The 15,199-nt window shown below is 42.6% G+C and overlaps 1 long non-coding RNA gene across 2 annotated transcripts in view; it reads left to right on the top strand.

The window, feature by feature from the left end:
* The window catches only part of LOC107312804, a 79,957-nt gene extending 78,749 nt beyond the window's left edge, over nucleotides 1-1,208 (top strand). For both annotated transcript variants that reach the window (XR_004307145.1, XR_004307146.1), the window contains exon 4: nucleotides 179-1,208. This is a non-coding gene — a long non-coding RNA (uncharacterized LOC107312804). The remainder of the gene's footprint in view (nucleotides 1-178) is intronic.
* The last annotated feature ends 13,991 nt before the right edge of the window (nucleotides 1,209-15,199 follow it).

Here is a 15,199-nt window from a genome sequence, read left to right on the forward strand (position 1 = left end):
GATGCATGGCAAGGCAGGCAGGAAGGCTGCACAGGGCAGTGCTGCTGTGCCTCCTGCCTGCACCATGTCAGCCGGGCAGCGCTGTTCTCCCATCTTCGCAGCAGCACATCTGTGCAATGGGGGTTTGTTGTATGCCTACTGACAGTTCATATTTTAATCCTGTTTGTTTTCTCTTTAGGAGACAATCCTCTGACCTTTTTTTGTGCGAAGCGTGATGGCAATTGCACTATGCGGTGAGGAGTTCTGAATGATGGAAATGCAGAGCTGTCTGCTGCGGTTTGCATACTGCTGCCGCCACGCCGAGGAGATCTCATACTGAAAGTGTGGATCACAGCTGAACCCCCATATGGATTATTTCAATGAAAAGTCGAGAAAACAGCTATTGATTTTCCTTTCATGAATATAAAGCAGAGATCTTGGGTAAGAGAGGACAACATTAAATACAAGCACCAGAAGGGGCTGAGAGAAAGGCCTGAGGTTAGAGCAGAAAGAAATACTTGTATTCAGAGTTTATAACCGTTTTGAAACAATAACTACTGTGGTTAAACTATTTACTTCAATTAGCTTCGTAGTCAGGAAAACCACCGTCACTTAAATCCCACTTATAAAAATGTATTCTACACTATTCTGAAATCCCAGAAGACAATAAAATACTGTGGGCTTTCTAATGTTTGAGGGTGTTGGGATTAGGTGCAAGTTGCGGGTCATTCCTAGAAACACTATTTCAGAACATTTGAACACTACAGCTTTTGGATCGGTCCATGCAGTTGGGTTATGTGTGTTACATAGGTTGTGATGAAATGGACTCATGATGATGCTGCCTTTCCTGAGCTTCATCTCCTCCAGCTGGTGAAATCAACCAAGAGTTTGCTGTAGACTTCATGGAGCCAGAATTCCATTCCAGGACAGGAACAACCGAAGTGAACTGCCACGGGATGGTGCTCTACAGAAATCTTAGGTGATGCAGAAGCAAAAACTTCCTTGTCACGTAACTGATGTCATCAGCCCAAGGTTCCCTGATTTCACTCCTGATTTTCAGCTGTGTTTTCATTCATGTCGCAGCTCTGTGGATAACGTGTTAAGGCGTTGTTCTTGGAAAAGGAAGATTTAACTTTTTTAAAGAGATGGGTGATTTGTAGGAGACATTTGTGTAATTTTGTATTCTAAACGTGATTTATTTTTATAAATAAATTTGCATAAAATCTCCAGCCCTTGATGTCATAGTCCTATTTTATCTTTAATTCAGATGCTCAAGAAATGTAAATTATTTTTACAGCTAAATAAAAGCTATACAAAGCTGCCAGGAAAGAATAATGAGATACACATTGTGCCATGCAGCCATGATAAATCCAGCAGCACCATGGTTACAGTCAAAATGTGAGGCCATCAGCAACCAGGGGATATCAACGCATAGAGATTCCTCAAACCAATCTTAACTGGGGAAGCTCATGACACCAGGTCAGCAAGAGGAAATATTTACCTAAAGTATAGACAGACACCTAAAACATATATAAACAGCTGGTTTATATTGCGAAGCTTTATTACAGAATAAAAATATCATAGTTGGGCCATGCTCTGTGTATGTGCTTTGCAGAAATAAAGATATCAGTGAATTACCGGTGGATGTGCCACCAGTGGTATGAGGACAGTCCTAGGGAGCTGAATTTGCAGCCCCTGGGTCAGAGCGGTAACCCCAGCGCCCCGGTGCAAGGCTGACTCACACAGTTAGCAGGAGATGGGCTCTCCCAAGCAGCAATTAACTCAAAGATGAGGAGATAATTACAGAGAAGGAGGGTGTGGAGAGCCCCAGCTGACACCAGTTAAAGGGAAATGAATAAAAGTTGCCCTGAGGGCAGAGGCTGCTCCTTTGGTGAGGAGGGTCGGGGCTGGGTTGTGTGGAGCTACAGGAGGACAAGCCCTGCTTCGCATGACCTGCTGGGGATGGAGCAGGTAGGCCTCCTCCTTCTGTTTTTTGTCTCGTCTCTGGCTGCATGTCATAGCAATGCTGCTTTTTTTGGTCTGCTTTTTGCTGTTGCTTTTCGGCTGGAACCGCCTCTGAATCTGGTACACGTGTGCTGCTGACTTGTTGCTATTCCACGTTTGCTGAGTTACAGTGGTGTTGAGTTAATTAAACCCAGTAATCTGGTCAAGCAACTCCAAGAGTGCTTCCCAATGCCCAGAGCTGGGCGGCTGGAGGAGATGCTCAGGAGCCAATGGTGGATGGGTACTGGCAGTGCTTTGGGGAGAGCAATGGCGTGTAGATAAATGGAGAGTTGTAAACTTCATGCCTTTCAAAGCTTAAGGTTTTTTAAATCTGTGTAACTTAAGGAACTGGGTAATGCTGCTTAGAGACATATAAAAACAACACATGCTCAGCACACAGCTCTTCTGACAAGCTCTGCCCAGAGTGAATTTTTATGCTTGAGTTATAAACCCTTGAAAAATGGGGATCCTAATGCAAAAGCTGACACAGCTTTAACTAAAGCAGCTCAAGTAAGTGCTGCTATAATTATTTGCTCATTAATTACAAATTTTGCAAGACACGAGAGTAACACAAATTGGAAAATAGGAATAATTATCAGTAATAATGCCACAGAAGCTGGACACATTGAAAGTATCTTCCTCTTTAAATTTAATAATAGCAAGACAGCTAGAAAACTAATAAGAAATATATAATTGAAAATTAACCTTGCAAATCTGCTGTTAATAAACCATGGTACTCTTGCATTACAATAATTTTAGAGCCCTTAATTTGCATTTGAAGTGTTATCCCAGGTAGCACTTTGTGTGTTCACAACAATTAGTGCGTCTCTGAATTAAAGCAAAAATGCAAAAGTAGTATTTGGTGCGGTTGGACAGTGCAGAATAATATGTAGTGTGGTTCTCAGTAGCTCCGTGCCAGAATGAGTGGAACCCAAACATACAATGGTGATTTTTGTGCCTGCTGTTATGCCTGAATGCTGTTTTGTTGCTGTTGAATTGAGTATTGTTGTGCTTCGTGCTTTTATCCTCAGCTTGCTTCATGTTTAAATGCATCACTGTGGCTACTGGCCTGTCCTCACTTAGGTGTTCTCTGAGGTGTGAGGTTTGGACATTTACTGTAGTTACAGAATCCTTTGAGTTGGAAGGAACCCTTAAAAGCCATCAGTCCAACCCCTCTGCAGTGAGTAGGGACACCTACAGCTCCATCAGGTGCTCAGAGCTCCATCCAGCCTGACCTTTAAGTGTCTTCAGGGCTGGGGCACCCACCACCTGTCTGGGCAACCTGTGCCAGTGCCTCACCACTGTTACTGTGAAAAACTTCTTCCTTATATCCAGTCTAAATCTCTGCTCTTCTAGTTTGAAACCATTTCCCCTTGTCATATCCCTACAGATCCTGCTGAAGAGTCTCTCCCTTTCTTTCTTACAGCCCCTCCTTAGATACTGACAGGCTACTCTCAGGTCTCCTTGGAGCCTTCTCTTCTCCAAGCTGCCCAGGCTGCGTGTTGGTAGCAGGGTAGCTTGTGGTCCTTAAAAACCCCAGTGTTATGTACTTCCACCATCAGATCAGGGTGGAAGGAATCGAGTTGGTGGGGCCATGGGGTGTGGGCAGAGATGGAGCAAATTACTTAGTATGGAGATGTGCAGCTTTGCTGCAGGCTGGCACATTGTGCGCTTGGTAATAACAAAGGAAAATGGAACTTGCTTAGGTGTCTTTGACAGACTGCTGTTAACTGACAATTACAAAGATCTGCGGTAATCATTTGATCAATTTGCAAGTAACAAGGAAGACAATTATTCAAAACTCAGGTTGACCTTGCTGAATACACCCCACTTAAAATAATCCCGAGGCATGTTTCTGTGTGCAAATACAAGAAGCACTGGGAGATCTTTCTCGCTTCTAGCCAAGAGACCAATAATTGGGGTGCTCCGAGATGTGTGGCTCAGCTGAAAAAAGGACAGAGTAGAACAGGAGCTGCCCTGCCTGGAGCTGCCCTGCCTGAAGCTCATGCTTATATTGCTGTTGGTGACAGTGGAGGTATATGCAGGCTTTCAAACTATGACCAAGCAGCTTAAAAAATAACCCAGAGACCTACAGTGTTTGGCATTAGTGAGGAGGAACATTGTACGCAAACAATTAGGTTAAGAGCGTGCACTCTAAAACAGCCTTGCTGCACAATTCCAAACTCCATCAAGGACCGCATGTAAAATGTTGGCTTCTTTGTGCAAACCCACAAATCCTAGGGAAAAGGCCATTAGGGGTCAGCAATTCAGCTGTTTGTCTGTTCACTTTATGTAAGAGGTTAGCAGCAGTGTGCTTTTTGTCCCAAGCCAGCAATAGCAGGAACAGCTTGTTTCTGAAAGGGCTGTAGCTCCCCAGTAGTGACAGAAGAAGGGGTCCTGAAATAAACCGAGAGTGCAGATAGTCTTTGATTTGACCTTTTGTCCATTCATTTGGCTATAAGTGTATGCTTAGCACAGCGATTGACTCCTGTCATTCCCTTCCCTAATGTCTCATATATCTCAAGTGCCCCTTGTGCAGATGCTGTTTTTTCCATATCAGGATGGTTTGGGGAATTCATGAAACATTGCCACGTGGGACAGTAGGATGTTCTGGTTGCCCAGTCTGTATCTCCAGAGCATATCAGGATGCTGGATGGAACAGCAAACCTGTGCCTGAAGTCCTCATAGCACAGCAGCTCAGTGGCTTCAGATCATGGGATAGCATTGTCCTTCTCCAAATGCCTTTGAAATCAGCTTTTTTTTTTTCTTTCAAGTCTCTCCTGCTTTGGGGACAAGCCAAGGAAATGTCTCAGCAGTGGTATAGACCTTATTGGCATGAACTCAGTATGGCTATGGCTGCCACAAGGTGTTGGTGTGAGGGAGACCACTCCACTTCCAGAGCCACATTCTGGAAGTAGGGCAGGGCCAGGATGGATGTTGCTCAGCAATACCCTGACTGGGGAGTAACCGTTGCACCTGTGACTTTTTGTATACACAAACACAGGTCTTGGAAACTAAATGGGTGGAGATGAGCATGGTGTGGGCAGCATGGTATCTCTAGCCTTGAGAGAAGGATATAGAAAACATTTCACCTTCTGCAAAGCAGGAAACTGTGGGGAAACATGCCTCCCAACAATGCTCACAGCAATTCCCAATCAGTATTCTGCTCATCAGTGCTTCAAGGAAAGCCAAAAAGGAGCAATTTAGCCAAGGGAAGCTATTCTTAGAAGGCTGAGATAATTTTTCCCCCCCCAACTGTTATTTTTCTTTCATAGTCCCTGAGTTGTTTATTTCAGTGGGAGCTGATGCAAAGTAGGATGGTGTTTAATGTGTTCAAAGGTGGGTGAAATCCACCTTACAGCTGTCCATACATTTCAGGGCTAGACTTCCATGATCTCCATAACCTGCAGAATGGATTGGCAGGTGCTCTCCAGTTCCTTTGTTGTCCCATGTGCTAAGCACACTCCTGCTGTTGTCACTGCAGTATTTTAACTGTCCCTTACCTCACCCGTTAAAGCACTAGGAAGCAACTAATGACTTGAAGTGCAAGCCAAGGTAAAAATAGATGTTAATACTTAGCATCGATCAGAAAAAAAAATTGATGTGAGCTGGTCTAGGTTCACAACAGCAGCAAGGTAGTGTTGGTGACATCACTGAGTGTGAGCTCTGCCAACCTGAGTTAGTGTTAGAGTGACAGCACAGTGATTTAACGGTTATGATCTCATTTAATATTTCATACTTAAAACGTACCCTAACCTGCAATCCAGGGGTTATGTGCAGTACATATCATAGAGTTGTTTCAGGGCAGGTTTCAACACAAACTTTGGACCTCTTTGAGTGGCATAGGAGCTGTGTATGCAGTTATATTGTGAGGCAGATGCTGGAAATCCTTTCAGAAGGGGAAATGTTGTTTATTTCATATATGTATGTATATGCATATGAATGCAAAAAGGGAAAGAATCTGGGATGTTGTCTTAAGCTTTGATATGAAATCATTGCAGGAGAAGTAAATCACTTGGCTGGAACAAAGGTAGCTGCAGTTTTTAAATCCAGGAATGACGAACCTCATCCTCAGGTTGATGAAAAACAGCAAAAATACTGCAGCCACGGTTGGTCATAAATTAAAACTTATAACAACACTTCTATTTTCCAGCTTCTCTACAGCAACAGTGCTCAAGTGACCTCACATTCAGTGAGGGAGGTATTGCAGCTGCTCTGAAAAAGCACCAAGTAAAGCAGTAGGGAGAGAAAACCTTGTTTTGCTTGGTGCCTTGGCTCCACAGGTGTGTAGCTGATGGGGAGGTGGTTCCCTTCTGTGCTTCAGTGCCAGTCCCTACATGTGGAAGCCTGTGGTTTGCTTACTCTTCTCTGACTCTTTGTTATTTGTATAATAGCTGAAATAATGAGGATTTTGTACTGTAACATGGTGGGGAGAGGCAGGGCTTAGGCTGTGTGGATAGAGGAGAAGCTTATCAGCCCTGAGCTGTGCCAGAAGAGCAAATGGAGACTAGTCATCCTAGGGACCAAAGGCTCTGTGGATATGGGATTAGATGGCTATGGGGATGACTGCAATCTAGGGAAGAAGTTGTGAAACTGAAGGGCAGGACTACCCTGTAATGCAACCTCAACAGGATGGAGACAGGAGCTGATGATTGAAAGTCATCACAGGCAGGTCCTGCACCTGGATTGGGGTAGCTCTATGGGCCATACAGGCTGCAAATCAGCTGGGAGCAGCTCTGCAGGAAAGAACAGGGGTGTCCCAGAGGATAGGCTGGATGGGAGGCAGCAGTGTGTCCTTGTGTGAAGAAAGAATTGACACTCAAAGGTGGAAGAGGTCCTGCCTTTGAAGCTGGCTCTCTTATCAACAAGGGGACAAACCTATCCTCTGGAGACCCACTCCAAATGAAGCTGTCTTATGAGTAGTTAACAGAGCTGCTTTGCAACTGCCTTCAAAAGACAGGGAAGAACAACCTAGGGGCAAGGTTTTTCTCTAGGTAATTTTATTTGCACCCGTGGCTCAATTAAATCTAAGATATGCCAAGTTTCATTCCACCTGACCTGAATTATCAGTGTTGCTTTTCTTTATGGCAGGGAAGAGGACAATGAGTATCCAAGAAAATGTGGCCATGCTTTGAGCCTGCAAACTGCCCCATTGTTGGGGAGAATGGCCCTTTTTCTTCTGAGGTTACCTTGTTCTGTGCTAGGAATCCAGGCCTGGTTACCTGTTGATGTCTACCAGCAGCCTGTGTTTGATTGCTCAATTTGCTCAATTGAGCAATTGCTCAACATGGCTGAGATATTATACTTAAGCATAGGAAAGTAGGTTTCACTGGATATAGGTTTGTTGCCTATGGTTGAAAATGTTTTACAAAGACACTTCCATACCAGCTGAATCATCTTGCCACTGCTGTCGACATCAAAAGCTATCATTACTGGGTGTCTAAAATGCAGTAATGCGAAGTATTCTTCAGTGCTGGTCTCAGTTGAACTATGATGGGGAAAATGAAGGGAATATGCAAATCCAGGATTTCTGGTTTATTTAAATGTTACTTTAGGATTTTTTTCTGCCCAGAATGTACTTGCAGTGTTCCATACAGTGAGCAGATTTCTTTAATCAGCAGTGGTGTGAGCCACTAGAAAACATTCTTTGTTCTTATATTGATAGAAATGCAGTATTCTGCTTTCTTCCTGTTTGGCCTCCCTTACCCTGGATGCGATGGGAGTAAACACAGTAGCAGGATTTGTGTTACCAGCAAAGAAGAACAATTACAGCAGTGTTTACATTTGAAAGGTTTAAGGATTGTAATTGGAGTTTATTTGAGGGAAGAGGCCGCAATGTTTGTCCCACTTTATTTTTAGAGGCTCTCTATAGCGTTATCCATGCTTATCACACAGGGACAAACGTTTTTCCATACAGCAAATATTTCTGAATCTGTTCCATAAATAGCCTAGGAGCCGTGAGATCCCAGGAATACGCTTCTCCCTCTAGTGGCAGCAGAGAGGAAGCTACAGAGCTGATGGAGCGCTTCACTTCTGTATTAATAATAATCAAAAAGGCAAATCTTTTACCACATGTACCCCACCCCCCACTCTCCTATTTGTTTTCGATGCCACAGATTTCTATGGCAAGAACATCAAACTTCATTGTTCTCTGTACTCACTGAAATACTTCTGGAATACTTGTGAAGCCAACATTCTGAAGCAAGAGCATGTTGCTAATTTTCAGAATGACCATTAGACTCCCAGTAAACTGAGGCAACAAATGCAGATGAGTAAGATATTCAGTGTGTCTAACAGCCATAAATCTTAGGTACTTTCTGAAACAAAAGATAGTAATTCATTTACACAGTCATTTCTTTGGATAATGCTTTGTCCTGCCTTAGTTCTGGCAGCAGCCTGCTCTGCTGCAGCCCTCTGCTTCTGCACAGTACCTGAAAGTTGCTCTAATTTTATCTTACCTAAGTTTTACTTCCATTTTCTTCTGCTTTTCCTTCATCGCTTTCTATGCTCTCAACTTCATTATGATTGTTCCAACCCTGCTTGGTGTTTGAAGCTGTATGCCTTTTTTTCAAAGAATCATAGAATCTTTTGAGATGGAAACCCTTAAAGGCCATCAGATCCAACTCCCCTGCAATGAACAGGTACACCTACAGCTCCATCAGGTGCTCAAAGCCCAGTCCAGCCTGACCTTGAATGTCTCCAAGAATGGGGCAACACCACCTCTCTGGGTAACCTGTGTCAGTGCTGCACCACCCTGGCCTCCCTTATATTTAATATAAATCTCCCCTCTTTTATTTTCTAGCCATTTCCCCTTATCTTGTCAGAACAGATCCTGATAAAGAGTCCGTCTCCTCCTTTCTGACAGGCCCCTCTCAGGTCTCTCTGGAGCCTTTTCTTCTCCAGGCTGCACAGCCCCAGCTCTCTCAACCTGTCCTCATATGGGAGGTGTTCCATCCTTGGGATCGTTTTTTGTGCTCATCTTCTAGATGCACTCCTGCAGGTTTACATCTCTCCTGTACTGAATGTTCCACATCTGGATGCAGTATTCCAGATGAGGTCTCACTAGCATAAAGGGGTGGGATCACATTCCTTGGCCTGCAGGCCACACTTCTGTTGATGCAGCCAGGATACGGTTGGCTTTCTGGGTTGTGAGTGCATGCTGTTGGCTCATATTCAGCTTGCCATCTACTGGTACCCCCATGTCCTTCAAGACAGCATTGGGCTCCATCCTTATGTTCCTCAGCTTGATTTGGTAGTGGGAGTTGCCATGAATGAGATGCAAGACCTTGCACTTGGGATTGTTGAATATCATGAGGTTCACCTGAGCCTACTGCTGGAGCTTAGGTCACTCTAGATGGTATCCTGTCTCTCAGGTGTGTCATTTACAAACTTGCTGAAGGTACATTTGATCCCACTGTCAATGTAATTGATGAAGATGTTAAAGATCAGTGGTCCCAGTACTGACTCCCTGAGGGACACCACTTGTCTCTGATCTCCATCTGGACACTGAACCATTTGAACACCACCTTCCTTGCTCTGGTTTTATCATGTTGAATTTTGCCACTGTGCTTACTGTCCCCCCAACATTGCTCTGCTAGAATGCAGTCTGAGTTTTCTTAGAGCCGCATTTGGTAAGCATGGGGTCTCCATGTTGATCAAGGTAGAAGATTTCCTGGATTTCCAGACATGCAAAATTATTTCCTGAAAATTTTCATTAGTTATTTCCATTATATACACCTTGTCACCATTTACTAATGCATGTGGGAATTATAGTTCTGAATGTCTTGGTCCTATTCTTCTATAGTTTTTATTTAGTCCTTGTGCTATCACATGTAATTATCACATCTAATAAAATATTGACCTAAGTGACCTTGTTAATATCATGACTGAGTTTTGTTTTCGTGTAATGTTTTTCCCTCTCTGTTGAATTAATGACATTAACTTATTGTAACTGGAGTACTTGTATTTTGGAAAATAAAACTGAAATGTTCTGTGCTTTCCAGAAGTGCTTTTGAGTGCAGTGAATTATGTATATTTAATTTTTTACAGAGTGCAACTTGAAAACAAGTCTGTATCTTCTTTGCTCTTCCTTTTCTATCTCCCACATTCTGCGTTTCTCCGCAGAAAGGCAGCAGGCTAAAAACAGGAATGGAAATTTCTTGTGCAAAATGAAACCAGCTTTTCTTAACTCTCCCCCTTTAGAATTACATCTCACGTGAGCGTGCCATCATAACGCGTGCTTCAGCACAAGTTGTAGAAGTATTCTTCATACGTTAGTACTGGGTGGAGGGGGAGAACAGTGAAAGTTTTAATTGTAAATATTGGTTCTCACAATAAATAAGCCATCTTTGAATTGACTGATACAGCACTTACTTCAGTAGAGTGCAAAATCAGATCAACCTACATCTTGTTTATTTATTTGGCCATTTTTAATTTGCCATTAGTTATATGGAGCAGTAAAACTTTTAGAGCATAAGATTTTTAACTTAATGGGTAGTATTTTAGATTAATCTCATGGTTGGTTTTGTTTTTAATCTCTGTTGTGGCTAATATCACAATGAGAAACTTTCTGTAGTGGAATTAGCACATACTGGTGACTTCATCATTAGTTTGGCAGCTCTCTTAGTGGCGGGATGCTGTGATCTACAAGTCTGTATTTGATGGAGTAAAAATATTTCCAGTTCAGTTGAAATTTTCATTAGCCCTGTGAAGTCACATCGGTGGCACCGTGATGTTTCATGCCCTGAAATCAAGTCAATTCATCTTGGAGCTGATCACGCATGGTGATTGGGTGGGAGGTGTGCTGGCTGGAGTCTGCATGAAGGGGTGAAGGTTTCCTTCAGGAAAGCCTGCTGAAAGGAGTCCTGCGTGGGTTCATGCACTTATCAAAGCACTTTTTGTCAGCATGTGTGGTGGAATTTATCAATGGTATTTGAGCTGAAATGCTGGGGCAGTGGCTGATGTCCTTCTCACCAAGAAGCTTACACAGAAAGCTGGGCCTGAACCCACCAGAGTAGGTCTGGGGCAGGAACTTAGAATTAACGTTTACACTCCAGCTGGAGAAGTATAATGTGGTTGGCTGTGCTTTTTGTGCTATATTTGAGGAGGCTGAAATTTGAACAGGCTTCCTGTGGCTTTAATTGGGCTTTGCTTCAGGTAGCCTACATCCAGTTGAGTTTTGGAGCTGTAGTTGCTGCTTTCCAGCTTCTGCTGAGACTCAGAGCTGCTTGCTGGGACCTGGCTAACACTGATGATGGAGAGAATGGTAGGCTTTGGGTCTTACTGCCCTCTTTGGAAAGAGGGAAGAACAATCAACTGTGATGGGGGCCCTGGCATGGCTCTACATTCCCTTCTTGGCAAGAAAACCAAATATTACTCATCTTCCTCTTTCTGCTAAGGACCACTATTTTAAGACAACCCACACAAATAACCCTTTCCCCTCCATCCCAGTTTAGCTTCTTTCAATAATCTCTTATTACATATAAGGCTCAGTATGTGGAAGTTCAATCTTTGAAGGAGTTATCAAAGAAGATTTTTAGTATCTTTCTTTGTAGCATAGAGACTGCTGGAAAGAAGGCTAAGAATCCAAAGACAGTTATATTTCCACTGCTTAGAACAGAAATACACGTCGATTTTTATTTTTGGCAACTTCTCTTCTTGAGTAAAGAACTTCTGAGTGCAATCAATTAAAGAAAAGATCTGATTTGCTTTGTAATTGTTTTTCTGTCTCTATGAATGATGTAAGGGCATATTGGAAGAATTTACTCCAGTACTCTGTCTTTTCTAAAATAACAGGTTTACTGGTTGATTTATGGGTTGTTTGTTTTGTTTTTGTTGTTCTGTCTGTAGGTGAGAAAAAGGTTAATTTGCTTGAGAAATCATGTCTGTGCCTGAGAAGGTCAACTTGTTCCATCATCGTGTACTGCCATGGGAGGCTGACCTGAACCTAAATACAGTGGTTTAATGGAAGAATTAGGCATCCTGTTTTTCTGTATACTCTTCCCACCTTTTTCTTTTTTTTCATGGTTTCTCAGAAAATGCAGGAGGGTGTTACTCAGTATTTAGTTTATTATATCCTCACCAGAACCGATTCTGCTCCCTATAAAGCCATGTTTTTGATGTTCTGCTTCAAAAACCAAACCCTGCTACAACTGTGCCAAGTTCATGGTTTCCCCCATTCTCTGGCTGACCAAAAGGCAGAAAGCCAAGAAGCAGGGCTGAAGGCACTGAGATATGCCTGCATGGCAGGGCTGGGGAGCAATGCTGCTATGTGCACAGGGCATCCCAGTTTCCTAGGGAATGGGCCCTTCCAGTTTTGCCCCTCAAAGGATGAGGGACCAAAGCATTGTTGAAGTTTAAATCTTTCATTGTGACATCAAAGCTAATTAAAATGAAGGGTTTTCATGTTGTGTTTTTTTTTCTAGTAGAACAAGTTTAATATTAATGAAACAGAACTGGATGTCTAGTTCCTTGCTCTATCTACCCACCGCTCAATGCAGCTGAATGCTGAACATCAAAGTGCTCAAGTCTCTTCTGTTTTATTTTTTTTCCTGCTTCTTTTTTCTTTCTCTTCATGTTACTTAAGTTCACGTACAAAATGCATATTTCCAGTGCCTGCATAGTGCTGGTGGTGGACTATTTCAGGAGTGTGAGAAACATTAATCTTAGAAATAACGTTGGCTCTATTAAGAGCGGGATATTGGGTTTGCTCTTTATGTTTTGCCCATATTCATTTCATCGGTTTACTTAAGTATAATTGTTGTGTTTTGATTTATGTGCTTTTTGTTTTTCTTGTTTTATATAGCTACTCGTGATAATTTTGTATTTTTATTTTTGTACTTCCTGGGCAAAGCTATTCTGACCAGAAGCCTGGGAGTAGCCAGCCAGTCCCTGCTGTTATAGGAAAGGGGATATTGTGCTGTCTGTTTAATGAAAAGGGTTGGATGTACTGCATTTGGGAAACTGAAATTTCAATGAATTTAGTGGCAACTGAATGATAATTCAGTAGTAATGAGACAGTTGGTAGTTTATGAATTGGAATGCAAGTTAACAAGAGTCCCTTTTCTTTATGCATATTTTTGGTGAGCTCTGTGTTGCTTCCTGTGAGACCTGAAGTGAAAAAGAAGCAGTTCAAGAAATCCCATTGTTTTTCTAGTTAGCCGCTTTCCTGGGATCTTTCTTTGCATTATTTTGTGGATATGCAGTTGGTACACAGGGTGAAAAAAACCACTTGATGCTGCAGCGGTAACTGGAGAAGGAAAAAAAAAGCTTTTTTTCTTCTTATTACTAGAAGTATGTAAATTATATGCTTGGAGTTTGTCAGTATGGAAACAAATGTCTTAATTTGCTTGCAAGGGCTCTCAAGATTTCAGGATCTTCAACCTTTTCAGGTAGAAAACCCCCTGCAGTAAGAAGTGCGTTTACAGGATTTTGCATAATTTACTATTTTTGATGAAAAATGGCATCAAAGTGACACCTGAGGCACCACATCCATTATCCTTTGATAAGAGATTGAAGTTGGTCAATCCTGTTCTTGTCATTTATTTGTACTGTTTCACAGGGCAAAGAAATGACAGTTGGGGAGAGTTAGTTACTGTATAACTTCAGAACTATAGAGGCATAACTGATATAAAAGACTTTGATTTCCTTTAGGCTTCCTGTGCATCAGTATATGTTTGTGGTGATTTCTTCCTAAACATGCAAAACCAAATTTGGTATTTCTCTTCTTGGTAATCTCTCATACAAAATTCTGTTGTTTTTCTTTTTTTTTCTTCAATTAGTTCTTCAAACATTCTCTGTGATTAACTTTAAAAAGGTTTATTAGTGCATCCACTTAAAAATTTGGGGGATACTCAATTCAACAGTTCCTTCTGTAGCTTTCCAATGACCTTTTGACTTGCTCTTTGTTTCCCCTCTGGGTAGGTCTGTGTATCCCCTTAAGATGCCCATGGGGAGATCTCACGTATTCAGGGGCAATCAGACCTCCTTGTCCTTGAGCTTTCACAGAGAGGATGTGTGATTGGGATTTTTCAACTACCTGTGATGGAGTTTATTACCAGTGCAGTATGCACAGATCAATATGTCTGTATGCATGCGCCCTTCAGACGTGTGTGCTGCTTTGGCCAGCTGTGAGTACAAGATTTATGAAGGCATCACTAGTGTTTGAACTGACAGAGCTGTGTCTTGGGACCACAGGCCAGGAGATGGTAAAAATGTGGGTGATGGGAATGGTGGTGTGGTTCTCGAGTGGTCATTGCTCCATGTATGCTGAAAGTAGCACAGAGATGCAGAGCAGCTTTCCCAGGGGATCCATAGGTGATCCCATCACCATCAGGTGCTAGAGTGCAGCTATAGCAAGACAAAGCATGTGAGCTTTGGCTGAGGTTTGAGTATGGCATTGGTGCAGTAGTTCTATGTTAAGCACCATCCAATACTGCTCTGCTGGGGATACACAGCTAGATTAATTAAGGCCAGATATTTGGGATAAGGATTATACAGGAAAGGTCTTTATCTCACCTCCAATTTGAAGGATACAAATGATCCCCCTTATAAAACTGGAGGGTGTGGAAATTTGTGGTTTGTTGTAATTCCAATGGAGGGAAGAGTAAGAAATTGAGTATCTTAGTGATGAGCTCAACTTCACCAGCAGAACAGTTAACAATAGGTCAATAATAACTGCACTGCTTGACTTCCTATTTCCAGCAGTTTGCAGACCCAGATGGGTGCCCCTGTGTTGCAGGATTTGGCCAGGAGCATCTTCAGATCTGTGCATTGTGGCAATGGACATGAGCAGGAGAATGAGCGAGGTAGGGGGGGAAGATCTGATCAAGGATGAATGGATTTCAGGGCTGAGCAGAAGTATGGGAGGCTTCTTAATGGAGAGGAAGCTTCCCTTCATGCTGAAAACAGAGCATACAAAGAAAGAGAAAGGTCTCAAAAACAAGCAGTCCAGAAAATAATAGTCAGTTGTTTGGTCTAGTTCTGTTGTCAGACGTTTGTCCAGAGCCTGCATGCGGCTTTTAATGCTCATCATTGCTTACACCATGAAGAAATTGGGAAGAGTGCCTCAGCCTCTGCTGGTGTTATTGCTGCTGCCTGAGTGCAGCTGTAAGTGCACACAGTCGTGGGTGCAGGCAAACTGGGAATGAATGTATGTTTGCCCTGCAGGCTGCAAAAGTGTTTCCTAAATATGCATACAGAAGTATATTTTATGATT

Source organism: Coturnix japonica, chromosome 4 (genome assembly GCF_001577835.2).
Source record: "Coturnix japonica isolate 7356 chromosome 4, Coturnix japonica 2.1, whole genome shotgun sequence".
In the NCBI taxonomy this organism is placed as follows: domain Eukaryota; kingdom Metazoa; phylum Chordata; class Aves; order Galliformes; family Phasianidae; genus Coturnix; species Coturnix japonica.